General features: G+C 44.0%; 1 protein-coding gene and 1 long non-coding RNA gene across 4 annotated transcripts in view; both read left to right on the top strand.

Annotated features, from left to right (window-relative positions):
- LOC138798430 (killer cell lectin-like receptor subfamily G member 1) overlaps positions 1 to 14,622 on the top strand; it is an 85,877-nt gene that overhangs the window by 66,840 nt on the left and 4,415 nt on the right. For 2 of the 3 annotated variants that reach the window (XR_011364076.1, XR_011364078.1), the window contains one exon: positions 7,743 to 7,913. The gene's annotated coding sequence lies outside the window, so the exon portion shown is untranslated. Of the gene's footprint in view, positions 1 to 7,742; positions 7,914 to 9,270; positions 9,317 to 14,622 lie in introns of all 3 variants that reach the window. The other variant, XR_011364077.1, reaches the window with a different exon arrangement.
- Positions 2,291 to 4,762, top strand: LOC138798431 (uncharacterized). The gene is made up of 4 exons (XR_011364079.1): positions 2,291 to 2,475; positions 3,614 to 3,691; positions 4,102 to 4,197; positions 4,284 to 4,762. It is a non-coding gene; the product is annotated as an uncharacterized lncRNA (long non-coding RNA).

The raw sequence follows: 14,622 nt of genomic DNA, 5'->3' as shown, positions 1-14,622 counted from the left end.
TGAAAAGCTGACATGTCAGTTTTGTGCGGCTGCTATTCATTAAATAGCAGGCGTACAAGCCTGACATGTCACACAATGGAGAGTGCGCCTCCGGCCGCACGCTCCATTGTCGGCTATGGTGAATTGGGGTGTGGGTGCACACTGATGCGCCCGCATCCCAATTCAGCACAAAGGAAGATCATCCGACCGGTACTGCAGTACCAGCCGGGATGATCTTAACAAACACCGGCCGTTCTGTGAACCGGCTTGGTCACAGAAAGGCCAGTTTTTTACGCAGTGGGAACATGGCCTTAAGGTGTGTGTGGAAATAAGAGCTACCTGCCACCCCCAAAATAACCAAAACAGTCATTACCTAAAACATTACAAATTACACTACATCATTTAAAGAACATATACATACAAACATTTGCATATACAGTACATATGCATACAATACATTAAAAATATTTATTCCAAAAACATTGTACAGCACTACTATGCACAGGAGGATAAGACAACGACCTTCTGGAGTAGCAATTATTTATTGATTAAACTTTCTTCAAAATGAACAGAAAAAATAGAAAAAGTTATTTTCTTCATGTTTTGATCACTTTTCATAACATCTACAACATTAAAGCATCTCAGCTAGAATATTATATATAAAAGGCTCAGGGTGTTTTCAGGTTGAGACCAAGGAATAAAAAAAGGGGAAAAAAAGTTGAAATTTTATTTGAGGCCTCAGCTATGAAAAGGTGAAAGTGTAGCTGTCATCACATGAAAACCAAAATATTGGTTAGGAGTGTGACTGTGTGTAGCTGCTGTAAGAGTGTGCACGGTTTGCCTCATGTATTCGCTCCCTCTTGCTGGTAGGTGAGTGACAGCCGGAGTGCCCACAGGGGAGGACAGGTCCTATCTGCATTCTGTCTTAGTAGAATGGTTGTTTGAGACAGAATCACAGTAGTGATGGGCAGTGGACCACAATTATAGAAGAAGGGAGACACCTAGTGGCAATAACTATAAGGCAATATTATTCAATTTTTTTTTTAAGTTTCTTAAGCAAGTGGAATTGACAATTTCCATCCATCATGTACTAGACACATCATTGTAGTGGACCAAGTAGTGACAGCAATATAAAGTCCAGGTTTCGGTACCAGCAGCAGCATTTATCTCTGCTTTAAACCCACTACAAAGTTGTTGTTTTTTTGTTGTTTTTTAATGAGGAGACCTAATAGTAGCTCTATGGCCTCTATATTATGTCAGGCCACCCTCACATTACAATTTCCACTCACAGGTTGAATGTGACCGTATCTTCGCAACTGAGAAGTCAGAGTAGGTGAAAGAGCTTTTTCTTTGGACAATCTAGTGATTTTATAACTCTGACATTTAAAGCCATAAAAATCATTATAATTGTTGTGTAAAGGCAGAATGTGGTTACTGACCACTGCGCTCATTTCCTGACTAGAAATATTATGTTACCATAGACCGGATGAGCAGCATTGTGACCAGCACACCCCAGGAGCTGCACACTGAGGAGACTGACACCCCAGGAGCTGTACACTGAGGAGACTGACACCCCAGGAGCTGTACACTGAGGAGACTGACACCCCAGGAGCTGCACACTGAGGAGACTGACACCCCAGGAGCCGCACACTGAGGAGACTGACACCCCAGGAGCCGTACACTGAGGAGACTGACACCCCGGGAGCCGTACACTGAGGAGACTGACACCCCAGGAGCTGTACACTGAGGAGACTGACACCCCAGGAGCTGTACACTGAGGAGACTGACACCCCAGGAGCTGTACACTGAGGAGACTGACACCCCAGGAGCTGTACACTGAGGAGACTGACCCCCCAGGAGCTGTACACTGAGGAGACTGACCCCCCAGGAGCTGTACACTGAGGAGACTGACACCCCAGGAGCCGTACACTGAGGAGACTGACACCCCAGGAGCCGTACACTGAGGAGACTGACACCCCAGGAGCTGTACACTGAGGAGACTGACACCCCAGGAGCTGTACACTGAGGAGACTGACACCCCGGGAGCTGTACACTGAGGAGACTGACACCCCTGGAGCCGTACACTGAGGAGACTGACACCCCAGGAGCTGTACACTGAGGAGACTGACACCCCTGGAGCCGTACACTGAGGAGACTGACACCCCAGGAGCCGTACACTGAGGAGACTGACACCCCAGGAGCTGTACACTGAGGAGACTGACACCCCAGGAGCTGTACACTGAGGAGACTGACACCCCAGGAGCTGTACACTGAGGAGACTGACACCCCAGGAGCTGTACACTGAGGAGACTGACACCCCAGGAGCTGTACACTGAGGAGACTGACACCCCAGGAGCTGTACACTGAGGAGACTGACACCCCAGGAGCTGTATACTGAGGAGACCGACACCCCAGGAGCTGTACACTGAGGAGACTGACACCCCATTTCAGCATAATAATAATTACATTACACAGCTCATTACATGGAGACACCAGGTAAGAACTATATATAATAATGCAATTTATTCATCAGTCCACATGCAGCAGACTTTCCCATCACAGAGTCCACAGCACAATCTACAGGTGTTCTGTGTGGATTTTGCTGAGGATCTTCCTGTGGAATCACTGTGGATCACATTGCTGCTTCACGGACAGGGATGATGTGATGAGATTAGTAATATTCCATCCATTTACAATGTGACATGTGACCTAAGCCATAATCCACATTCTGCAGCATTTTATACATTTGTTTTTTTCTTCCTCATGTTTAAAAAAACCATAGAGATCCAGCCAATAGACCACCAGGTGAGGGGTCCTTTGAGTATTTAAATGTGGCTGTCGGTTTTGATAGCTGCATTTAAATAACTGAATAGCTGAGCGAGGCAATTGGCCTGTGCCAGCTAATACCCAAAGGGACTTGACCTCCTTTTTACCGGCATCACAACGTAACTGTGCATCGTGGTGCTCGAATGGGTTAAATTAGGGAAAAAAATAGATTTAATATGGTTTTATTTGAGCAACAAAAAGTAATCAACCTGCAGAGGAGAAAAAAAAAATAAAAATTGCATATTTGCCACATGGCTTTTGCTTCAGCCAGATGTTATTTAGGTGTCAGCGGAGAAATGTGAAATGCAATATCTACAGGGGCGCGTTTTTTTTTTCTGGTGTTTAGTTGTTTAGAATCCCGCCTTCCTCAGTGTCAGTGTCTCTATAGGATGGCTTGCATGCCTCCACTCCCGCAGCTCTCCGCTCAAAGAATTGACACGTCAATTCTTTGAGCGGAGAGCTGAGGAAGCGAAGATGCGCGAGCCCTCCCATAGAGACACTGTTTGACACTGAGGCAGGCGGGATTCTCCACTACAGAATTCCACCAATTTTACTCAGTGTGAACAGGCCCTAATCCTGATTGTAGTAAAGTAGCAGTAATGTGGATGAAACATTAGGAAATCTCCTCATACATTGTACAGTGTTCATCCTGCGGTGAGGATTTTACCTCATGTCATGTCAGGTTATTATATGCTGAGGATTCGTTATAGATTTTCCCCATTGAATCTACAATGATAATATAAGGTTTACGATTTTGCTGTGGATTTTATCTCTATTCACAAACATAATCTGCACTAATAACCTGCAGCAAGAAGACGTCACCAGGCAGTGATGAGTGGCATGGGGCCTGGCATCATCCGGATTGCAGAGGAGGGGAGCAGGGCAGGTGAGTATTCCTCATAAAATTTAAAGTGATATCCTCCCCTGTGCAAACACAGGTAACATTAGGAGCAACAGCCGTATTTCAGATCTACTGTTCCTTTGTTAGTTATATCTGTGGCTTCTAAAGCGTAAAAAAAAAAAAAGATTTTTATCATTGGTGGCTAGTGTCACAGAGGCGGGGCTTCTCTGCCATAGAGTCCCCTTCTACCTGCCTTGTTCCCATGCTGTAATCCACCCCCCCCCCCCTTGTGACATTGTGTGCGGGTGGTGGGTGGTGACAGATTCCCTGTAATAGGAGGTCAGTGTAACCCACTAGAGATGCCCCTTGTAGCTGCCCCTCACACCGGCTAATAGATGAGGGTCTATATTATTACATAATGGATGTATACTCCTCATTTCTTATACTCCTCACAGGTAACACAGAGTCCTGGACTCCTTCCTGGAAAGCTGTGATTATTACTGTCCTCCTAGGAGCCAATATTGTATTCATCCGCATTATTGAAGCACGTTGTAAGTACGGACTCTTATAGGTAGTGAGGACGCGGCCATTGTCACTGGTGATATTACTATAATAGCTTCTATGGTTTCTCTTCTAGATTATAAACTACAACTCACTAATGCTTATTGTTCTACAATGCAGAAGGATCTCTGTCCTAACAGCACTGACATGTCTGGAGGTGAGTACAAGGAGATCTATAGCTATCCACCTGTTCACTTCATTGGATGGATATTATATTCCCATGATACAATGTTTATGTTGTATACTGATTATATTTGCCGACTCAATAGCATTTCCATTGTGAAACATGAATTTTTTGTTATTTTTAAAGGGGTACGCCAGAGGAAAAAAAATAGTTTTCAAATCAACTGATGCCAGAAAGCTATACAGATTTGTAATTTATTTCTATTTTAAAAATCTCAAATCTTACAGTACTTATCAGCTGCTGTATGTCCTGCAGGAAGTGGTGTATTCTTTCCAGTCTGACACAGTTCTCTCTGCTGCCACCTCTGTCCATGTCAGAAACTGTCCAGAGCAGGAGAGGCTTTCTATGGGGATTTGATACTGCTTTGGACAGTTCCTACAATACACTGCAGGATAGATGGAGCCACCACAGAGCGATGTTCTACAATACACTACAGGATAGATGGAGGCATGACAGAGCGATGTCCTACAATACACTACAGGATAGATGGAGACACCACAGAGCGATGTTCTACAATACACTACAGGATAGATGGAGGCATGACAGAGCGATGTCCTACAATACAGCACTGATGGATACTGAGATACAGGGAAACCAGAACACATGGCCTCCAGGTCTCCCGCATACACTTCTCCTGTAATGATTTATGGCTTAATTTAGCCCCACCCCACACCACCCACAGATGAGATGTATATCACTAAATAGCCCAGGACATAATGAGTATTCACTTTTTTGCAGTTTCTTGATATGACCTCCCATTCCTGAGATCTATGAATTTATATTTTGACAATTTAGTTAAAAAAAAATACTCAAAAACTGCCTAAAATAACACGTCCTCACTAGAGATGAGCGAACCTGGAGCATGCTCGAGTCCATCCAAACCCGAACTTTCGGCATTTGATTAGCGGTGGCTGCTAAACTTGGATAAAGCCCTAAGGCTATGTGGAGAACATGGATATAGTCATTGGCTGTATCCATGTTTCCAGACAACCTTAGAGCTTTATCCAAGTTCAGCAGCCCCCGCTAATCAAATGCCGATCGTTTGGGTTCGGATCGACTCAAACCCGAACCCGGTTCGCTCATCTCTAGTCCTCACGCATGAAAGATACAAATCAACAAAGAAAAAAGATCCACAAAAGGATCACACAGAGTGCAGGACAATCATTAATGTAACAAATAAGCTTTTATTTATTTAATCCATAGAATTTGTTTTTAAAAAATATTAAAATGGAGACATAGAAACAGAACCATACACATAGGAATACATTAAGGGGACATAAAAATAGAATTCATATAGTTATATATTGCACATGCTCAACATTAGATATAAGTGTATGACCATACATGCAGACATGGCACCCAAATATTATAAAAAAAAAGTAAAGTAAATAGATGAATACAAATATATACATATGCAATCTGCTTGACAAAGCAGCGCGAAACACGGGTAGTTTTTTGTTAAATTTATTGGGTTTTTTTACGTTCTCTGTTATTCTATTTGTGGCATCTGTTTGCTATATGACTTGAACCTATTGGCGCAAACACTGCTTATTTTTGTAGATTGCCCGTGTATATATTTCTATTCATCTATTTTTCTTTACTTTTTTTATATTAATTGGGTGCCATCTACTGATGGCTGCATGTATTGTCTATCTATTATCTATTGTTGAGCATGTGCAATATATAACTATATCAATTCTATTTTTTTGTCCCCACTGTATTCCTATGAGTATGGTACTGTTGCCACGTCTCCATTTTAATGTTTTTATAACAAATTCTATGGATTAAATAAATAAAATCTTATTTGTTACATTGATGATTGTCCTGTACTCTTTGTGATCCATTTGTGAATCTTTTTTTCTTTGTCAATTTAGTTAATAGTCAAGTGGGTGTGCACTTAATGTAAATAATAGGAGTGACTATAAGGTGGTGGGTGGGGTTATATAGTCAGGGGGTGTATTAGGTATAGATGCCCTCAATGATTCCCACCCCCTGACTGTATAACACGGCACATTACTCCTTACACACAGAACAGGAAGGTAAATGGTTTCCTACTATTCCTAAATCTTGCAGGATGTCACCTGTGTCCTCCTCACTGGCTGCTCCATGGAGATCAGTGTTATTACCTCTCAGTAACAGAGAGAAGATGAGAGCAGAGTCGTGATCAGTGTAAGATGATGGGATCTGATCTACTGGTCATAAAGGACAAGGAGCAGCAGGTATGGGCTCTGTGTCCATGTATGAGTGTATTCCTTTTATAATCTCCTATAGGAATTAATGAAGTCAGATAGCGTCAGCCCCGTATAACTGCATTTATTTATTTATTTATTTATTTTTAATTAACAAACCAGATGGGGACATATTGTTTTAACTCTTTAATCTACCATATACTCGATAAAATCACAGAGCAAACATCAGGGTGACTGCTCAGATGTCTGCAGTTGGGAGAGTTTGGAGATGGATGCGGGTGGATGGCAGTGCTCCGTGTAAGCTGCTGCCGAAGCCGTGTTAGGAGGGGCCTCTCTCTCTCAGCAGATAGCGATGGTTCTGGCTCTGGCGGCCATATAATATTGTGCTGATGCATCTTGGGATTGAGAATATAGCACAGAGGAGCAGGAATCAGAGTGAAATCCAAAGTTCAAGATGGCGTCTGATGACAATAAGATGGACAATTGTGTTCTCATTGGAGACTTCTTTATCTAAGGGCCTGAAGAAACTGCACTCGGTCTATTATAATCTTATTTTTAAAAGGAGGACTAGCTGAAAGTAACCTCACATTGCTACACAATAAATGTTCTTTATATATTCTAGGAGTTTATACACAGAACTCTCAGCCAGCGGACAGAAGATGAATACTGGATTGGACTTCACCGTGATGGAGATGGCTGGAGATGGGTGGATGGAAAACAATATACCAGCAGCCTGTAAGTGACCTCTGACCCCAGCACACACTGTGGATACATCTCATACCTGGGTCGGTCCTACTATGGTGGGCTGGAAGGGCTGCAGAAGGTGTAATAGTGCAGGGCTAGCTGGGTGTTGTAGTGTCACGGCTATGTTACAGGCCAGAGTGGTACACTACCAATTCCCCAGGTTCCCACAAACCAGTTTACAGTTAAAAAATCTAATTATTTTACAACTAAAATAAAACAACAACAACAGATGGATATATGTCAGGGATGCTGTGAGGATCTGACCTTGTCTCTGGATATACATCTTTTGTAATTGAAGTCATTCATTTTACTTTTTCTTCTCTATTAACGTGTCACTCTTGTTATAACTTTAAAAATCATCAGTTTTTGATCATCTAATTTCTCATCATTCCTCGTGTTTTTTTCTCTTGTTACTCAGGTTCCGGGTAGAGAAACAACCATCAGGACGCTGCGTATCAGTGACCAGTTCTTATAACTATCAGAGCAGCTGCAGTTCTGTATACAGATGGATGTGTATAAGGAAAGCTGTGAGGATCTGACCATCAGTATTATTATCACCGTGGTATATAAGATATAACATTGTATAAAGGTAATGGCCGCATATCTGCACAATTAATGGCAAACATAAATGTGGTAATCCAGGGGAGAGGTAATCCATGGGCATGTACATCCGTCTACTGCTGTCTGTGGCTGGGTTCACACTATGTATATTTAAGTCAGTATTGTGGTCCTCATATTGCAACCAAAACCGGGAGTGGATTAAAGGACAACTCCGGCGAAATTTTTTTTTGGCTTATTTAACACACATTACAAAGTTATATAACTTTGTAATGTGGTTAAATACCCGGTCTGGCCCCCTTCCCCCACTTTCCGACCCCCGACCCCCCACCCTGGAAGTTAAAGAATGTATACATTACCTATTACGGTCATCACGGTCCTCTTCTCCCGGGCGGCATCTGGTGACGGGTGACGTCAGAGCTGGGGGGCGGTCCGGGTCTTCTTCCTCTTCGGAGTCTTCATTGAGAGTGAATGGGAGAGAAAAGGCTGATTGGCTGAGCTTGCTGGAAGCCATGTGATGCGCTCCAGCCAATGAAAAGGCTGCCGGTGCGCAAGCACACTGGCAGCCTTTTCTCTCTCATGGACCCGGAAGCAAGAGACATCGCTGGACGGCGGACGCAGGTGACGGTGAGGCGGACGGCGGGCGAATGGAGTGGCGATCGTCACCGGAGGGATGGTGAGTATGGTGTCTGTGTTTTTTTTTTTCTTGGGGGTCCCGCCGGAGTTGTCCTTTAAAAACACAGAAAAGATCTGTTCACATAATGGTGAAATTGAGTGGATGGCCGCCATATAACAGTAAATAACGGCCATTATTTCAATATAACAGCCATTGTTCTAAAATAACAGCAAATACTTGCCATTAAATGGCGGCCATCCACTCAATTTCAACATTGTGTGAACAGATCCTTTCTGTGTTTTTAATCCACTCCTGGTTTTGGTTGCAATATGAGGACCACAATACTGACTGAAATATACGTAGTGTGAACCCAGCCTGTAAGTGCAGAGTGACAGGCCCCACCTAGTGGGCTAAGCTAGATGTCGGGGCAACCCTGAAGGAAACTTAACAGTCGTAGTCAGTCAGTGATTGTCTGAGAGTTCTCAGCTTTAAAGTGTCCCTGTCGTTATAACTTTCTAAATCAGCAGTAGATGTGATATAAAGCAAGCTTGCAATTTACATTCATTATTTTTTTTCTTTTAGTTATCATGGAAAACACGGCACTTCCTGTCTTCTGACTTTTTTTCCCCAAAAAGTCTAAATACAGGAAGTTCCGTGTTTCCCAGGTCATCTGCGCTCACAAAGGAGGCAGTCAGTTAATTATGGACACATTGAGCTGTGACTCTCTGTACTGGATGGACTTCATGTGTTTAGTCTCTTTTTTTACAACTAGCACAAGTCAGAAAATCTGCATTCGGGAGATTAGACCTGGATTGCTGGTAAGTACAGCTTTGTTTTACAACATGATTAAAAAAAAAATATAAATGAATATAGCAATCTTGCTTTATCTCACATCTAATGTTCATTTAGATTTTGAAAGTTATAATGACAGCAACACTTTAAGTGTGCTTACCTAACTGCTGTCTTTTCACCTCTCAGTTATCAGGGCCTGAAGGATAGACACCCAGTGTGGATAGGGTTCACATTTTTACCTGCCTACAGCAGCCTCACCGTGTAGCTTACTAGCCCGACATGACTAGGGTTGGGGTACTTGAGAAATAAGTAAAGTCTCTCATATATGATACCCAGGGGCGGATTAAGGGTACAATGGGCCCCGGGCTGTTTAGAAATTGCGGGCCCCCTGCAAACCACACCCTCTCTAGCCCTGCCCCCACCCCACTAACTACACCCCAACTAACCCTGCCTGATAACCACACCCCCACTCACTACCCTCAACCCACCCTAAAGTGTGACCCCCACCCCCATTCTAACTAATGAACATAAAGCTAATCAGGGACAGGGGCCGAAGGCTGTTAGAAGCAGACACTGTAGAGAAATAGGGGCAATATATTATGATAAAAAACTTATGTCAAGTATAGTGTGCACTACGTCCCATTATTCTTTCTCTCTATGGCTGTAGCAAGACTACAACTCCAGTCATGCCTTCACTTTCAGAGCATAAAGGTAGTTGTAGTCTTGCTGCAGATAGCAGACCTTATTACAGATGTAGATACAGGAATATATTAGTACAACCAAGTTATCTGCAGCTGTAACAAGACTACCACTCCCATCATGGTTTCACTTCCAGAGCATGATGAGAGTGGTAGTCTTGCTACAGCTGCAGATACCTGACCCAGTTACATATATATATCCCTCTAACTAGTACTACAACTAAGTTCTGCAGCTGTGTTCACTGGGTTCTGGGGTCACATAACTCAGAATGTGAACTTTACATTATGGTAACCTGACTAGGAAAGCATAGAGTTAATTGACCCCTTCATTGCTGGGCTGTCTGCATCTAAAACTCCTGGAAAGCCTGGATCCTTTCACTTTCCTGGTCCTGGCTCAGTCAGTCAGTCAGTCAGTCAGTGCACTGGGGGTCCTGGTGGTAGCCCCCCTGGATGGGATGCTGGAGCTGCCATTCTTCTCACTAGGAACAGCATGAGCCCAGGAGGCCACAGCTGCTGATGATCATATGACCCTCCTGCATGTCAGTGGTGGGGGCTGGTCATGTGATGGTGTGTGTTCAGTGCCCGATCGGTGGAGCTCCCTTCTAATGGTACTTTTACACGGTGCGATAATTCGCCCGATCGCACGATTAACGATTTTGAATGAACGATGTTTTTTTTATAATGATCAGCATTTAGACGGAACCATACATTGTACGGAAAATTCGCTATGCGATCCTTTTGCGATTGTTTAAGCCTATCTCACACATAGGTGAAATCGTTGAAAGACTGTTTACACTGAACGATCTGCGAATTTTTTGCGAACAATCAACAATGATTTGTGAACATGTTGAAAGATCAAAATGAACGATTTTTTTGCTCGTCGTTTGATCGTTCGCTGCGTTTACACGTACGATTATCGTTTAAATTCGACCGTTATCGTGCAAAAACGAATGAACAATCGTTCTGTGTAAAAGGACCATTATGGTCCTTTTACACGGGACGATTATTGTTCGTTTTTGCACGATAACGGTTGAATTCGAACGATAATCGTACGTGTAAACGCTGCAAAAGTCGCACAGTGTAAAAGTACCATAAGCCCTCTATTTCTGCAGCTGTACTGCACCAGCGTCTCTGATCCCGGCACAGCACCGACAGCAGCAGTGACATTATAATGAGGGCAATCTCACTGGGCCCCCCTGAAGCTTAGGGCCCTGGGCGGTAGCCCAGATTGCCCTCATTATAATCCGCCTATGAGATACCCACTGTGGGTCCTGGCCCCACTTCAGCAGTAACTCTCTTGTGTACTCTTTCTCTCAAAATACTGCACTGGAATCCACCCTTCACAGCTATACCTCACACTATATACCCCAGGGAGGGAAGGGCAGGAAGGAATTCCAGAGACTATTCCACCGGACGATTATCGTTCGCATAATCGTTAACGATCTCAAACTATCGCCATTGCGAAAGACCTAAAAACGTTCACTCATTTCCATGGAATGATAATCGTTACTTATGATCGTATTTGCGATCGTTTTTTCTTCGCTATTTCATTGCTATTGCGTTCGTATCTATTACGAACGACCGAATGACGTCTTATTCAATGCGAACGAATTGCGAACGTTTTGCGAACGAGCAACGATAAAAATAGATCCAGGCCTGTAAAGCGATCAACGATTTCTCGTTCGGTCGTTAATCGTTAACTGCATTTCAACCGAACGATTATCATTTAGATTCGAACGATTTAACGATAATCTGAACGATAATCGTCCGGTGGAATAGGGCCCTAAGGCGGTAGGCTGTGATAGGTGACACAGGTAGAAAAGAGGCACTGTGAGGCACCCAGCTCAGGAAATGGTTTCCAGTCAGTTACACATACAGTGGCATTTACAGTAGAAAATACCATTTACAGTTAACCCTTTAGTTACTTTTTCGTCAGCTGTGCTAGGTTAAGGTAAAGGCTAAGAAATTACATGCACGGACATGGAGAGAACAGAGCGCTGCACCTAACACCTATGGCTGACACTAATGCTTCTCAGCTACATTTAAAAACCAACTCCAGGATGTTAGTATATAATTTGATCAAACCATATTGCCCCATGTACCACGTGCAGGTCCCCTGATTCACTAGGGTCCCTACGCTAACTAACCACCGTGTCAGTCAGCGACCACCAACCCCGCAAGGCGAGCACAAGCAGGAAAGGGAGGCCATAGAATGGCCCTGCAACCCCAATGTCAAAGGACCAATCCCCAAGGTCCCCCCCCAAAACCCAGCAGGCACCGCCAGGGCCGTCTTAACAGCATTATGGGCCCCTGGGCAGAGGTGCGAATTGGGCCCCACCCCCCGCGGCCGCCGCCATCAAAACCCCCTATCTTTGCAACCCCGCCCCTAGCCAGTACAAGTACGTACAATAAAAAATACAAATTATTGTTAACATAAACTTTAATTCACAACACAGTCTCTCAGCAGCGCAAAAACAAAAAATAACGGTGCGTGCCTCACCAAACCAGGCCAGGTTGGCTTCAAAGTATTCAAAAAACGCAATGGAGACAGCACTTCCATCAGCAATCTGCAGGGTTTATTGTCACACCAGTGCAACATGTCTCATATATACAGAGGGGCAACAACATGACTATTATATATGAGAACCATGTTGTCTCTCTGTATGTATACTGTATAATACAATATACAGGGAAACAACATGGCTTATATATAGAGAAGGGCAAAACAACATGTCTCATATATACAGAGGGGCAACAACATGACTATTATATATGGGAACCATGTTGTCTCCCTGTACGTATACTGTATAATACAATATACAGGGAAACAACATGGCTTATATATAGAGAAGGGCAAAACAACATCTATATCATAAAAATCAAAGTCTGTCTGTCTGTCTGTCCTCTATAGACTTCCAAACGCCTGAACCGTTTGACCCCAAATTTGGCACACAGATACATTGGGTGCCCGGGAAGGTTATTGCGAAGGTCCCATCCCCGCCAGATGTACAGGAGGGGAGGGGGAGGGGAAAGAGAGACGCCCCATAGAGATGAATGGGAAAATCTCCTCACTGCAAACACAGGTGATATAATTAGCTGCAGCAGATACGGCAGTTGGAGCCTTAGCAACCAATAGGATTACTGCTTTCATTTTCACAGGGAGCAATGGTTGCTAGGGAAGCTGCCTCACAACATCCACAGTAATAACTGGTAGACCCCCTACCCCATCTATACAGTACATGTATATACAGGACCCCCTACTCCATCTATACAGGACATGTATATACAGGGCCCCCTACTCCATCTATACAGTACATGTATACAGGACTCCCTACTCCATCTATACAGTACATGTATATACAGGACCCCCTACTCCATCTATACAGTACATGTATATACAGGGCCCCCTACTCCATCTATACAGTACATGTATATACAGGACCCCCTACTCCATCTATACAGTACATGTATATACAGGACCCCCTACTCCATCTATACAGTACATGTATATACAGGGCCCCCTACTCCATCTATACAGTACATGTATATACAGGGCCCCCTACTCCATCTATACAGTACATGTATATACAGGACCCCCTACTCCATCTATACAGTACATGTATATACAGGGCCCCCTACTCATCTATACAGTACATGTATACAGGGCCCCCTACTCCATCTATACAGTACATCTATACAGTACATGTATATACAGGACCCCCTACTCCATCCATACAGTACATGTATATACAGGACCCCCTACTCCATCCATACAGTACATGTATATACAGGGCCCACTACTCCATCTATACAGTACATGTATATACAGGACCCCCTACTCCATCTATACAGTACATGTATATACAGGGTACAACAGGTATACCAAACTGTGACTGGGTAACACTGCTACACCAGACCTGACCAATACCGCCATACTGTGCTGGATAACACTGTCATACCAGACCTGACCAATACCGCCATACTGTGACTGGATAACACTGCCAGACCTGATCAATACCGCCATACTGTGACTGGATAACACCTCCATACCAGACCTGACCAATACCGCCATACTGTGACTGGATAACACCTCCATACCAGACCTGACCAATACCGCCATACTGTGACTGGGTAACACCGCCACACCAGACCTGACCAATACCGCCATACTGTGACTGGATAACACTGCCACACCAGACCTGACCAATACCGCCATACTGTGACTGGATAACACTGCCACACCAGACCTGACCAATACTGCCATACTGTGACTGGATAACACTGTCATACCAGACCTGACCAATACCGCCATACTGTGACTGGATAACACTGTCATATAAGACCTGACCAATACCGCCATACTGTGAATGGATAACACCGCCACACCAGACCTGACCAATACCACTATACTGTGCTGGATAACACTGTCATACCAGACCTGACCAATGCCGCCATACTGTGACTGGATAACACTGCCATACCAGACCTGACCAATACCGCCATACTGTGCTGGATAACACTGTCATACCAGACCTGACCAATACCGCCATACTGTGACTGGATAACACTGCCATACCAGACCTGACCAATACCGGCAAACTGTGCTGGATAACACCGCCACACCAGTCCTGACC

The sequence above is a fragment of the Dendropsophus ebraccatus genome, chromosome 8 (assembly GCF_027789765.1).
Source record: "Dendropsophus ebraccatus isolate aDenEbr1 chromosome 8, aDenEbr1.pat, whole genome shotgun sequence".
Lineage (NCBI taxonomy): Eukaryota > Metazoa > Chordata > Amphibia > Anura > Hylidae > Dendropsophus > Dendropsophus ebraccatus.
This window is presented reverse-complemented; position numbering and strand designations above follow the sequence as displayed.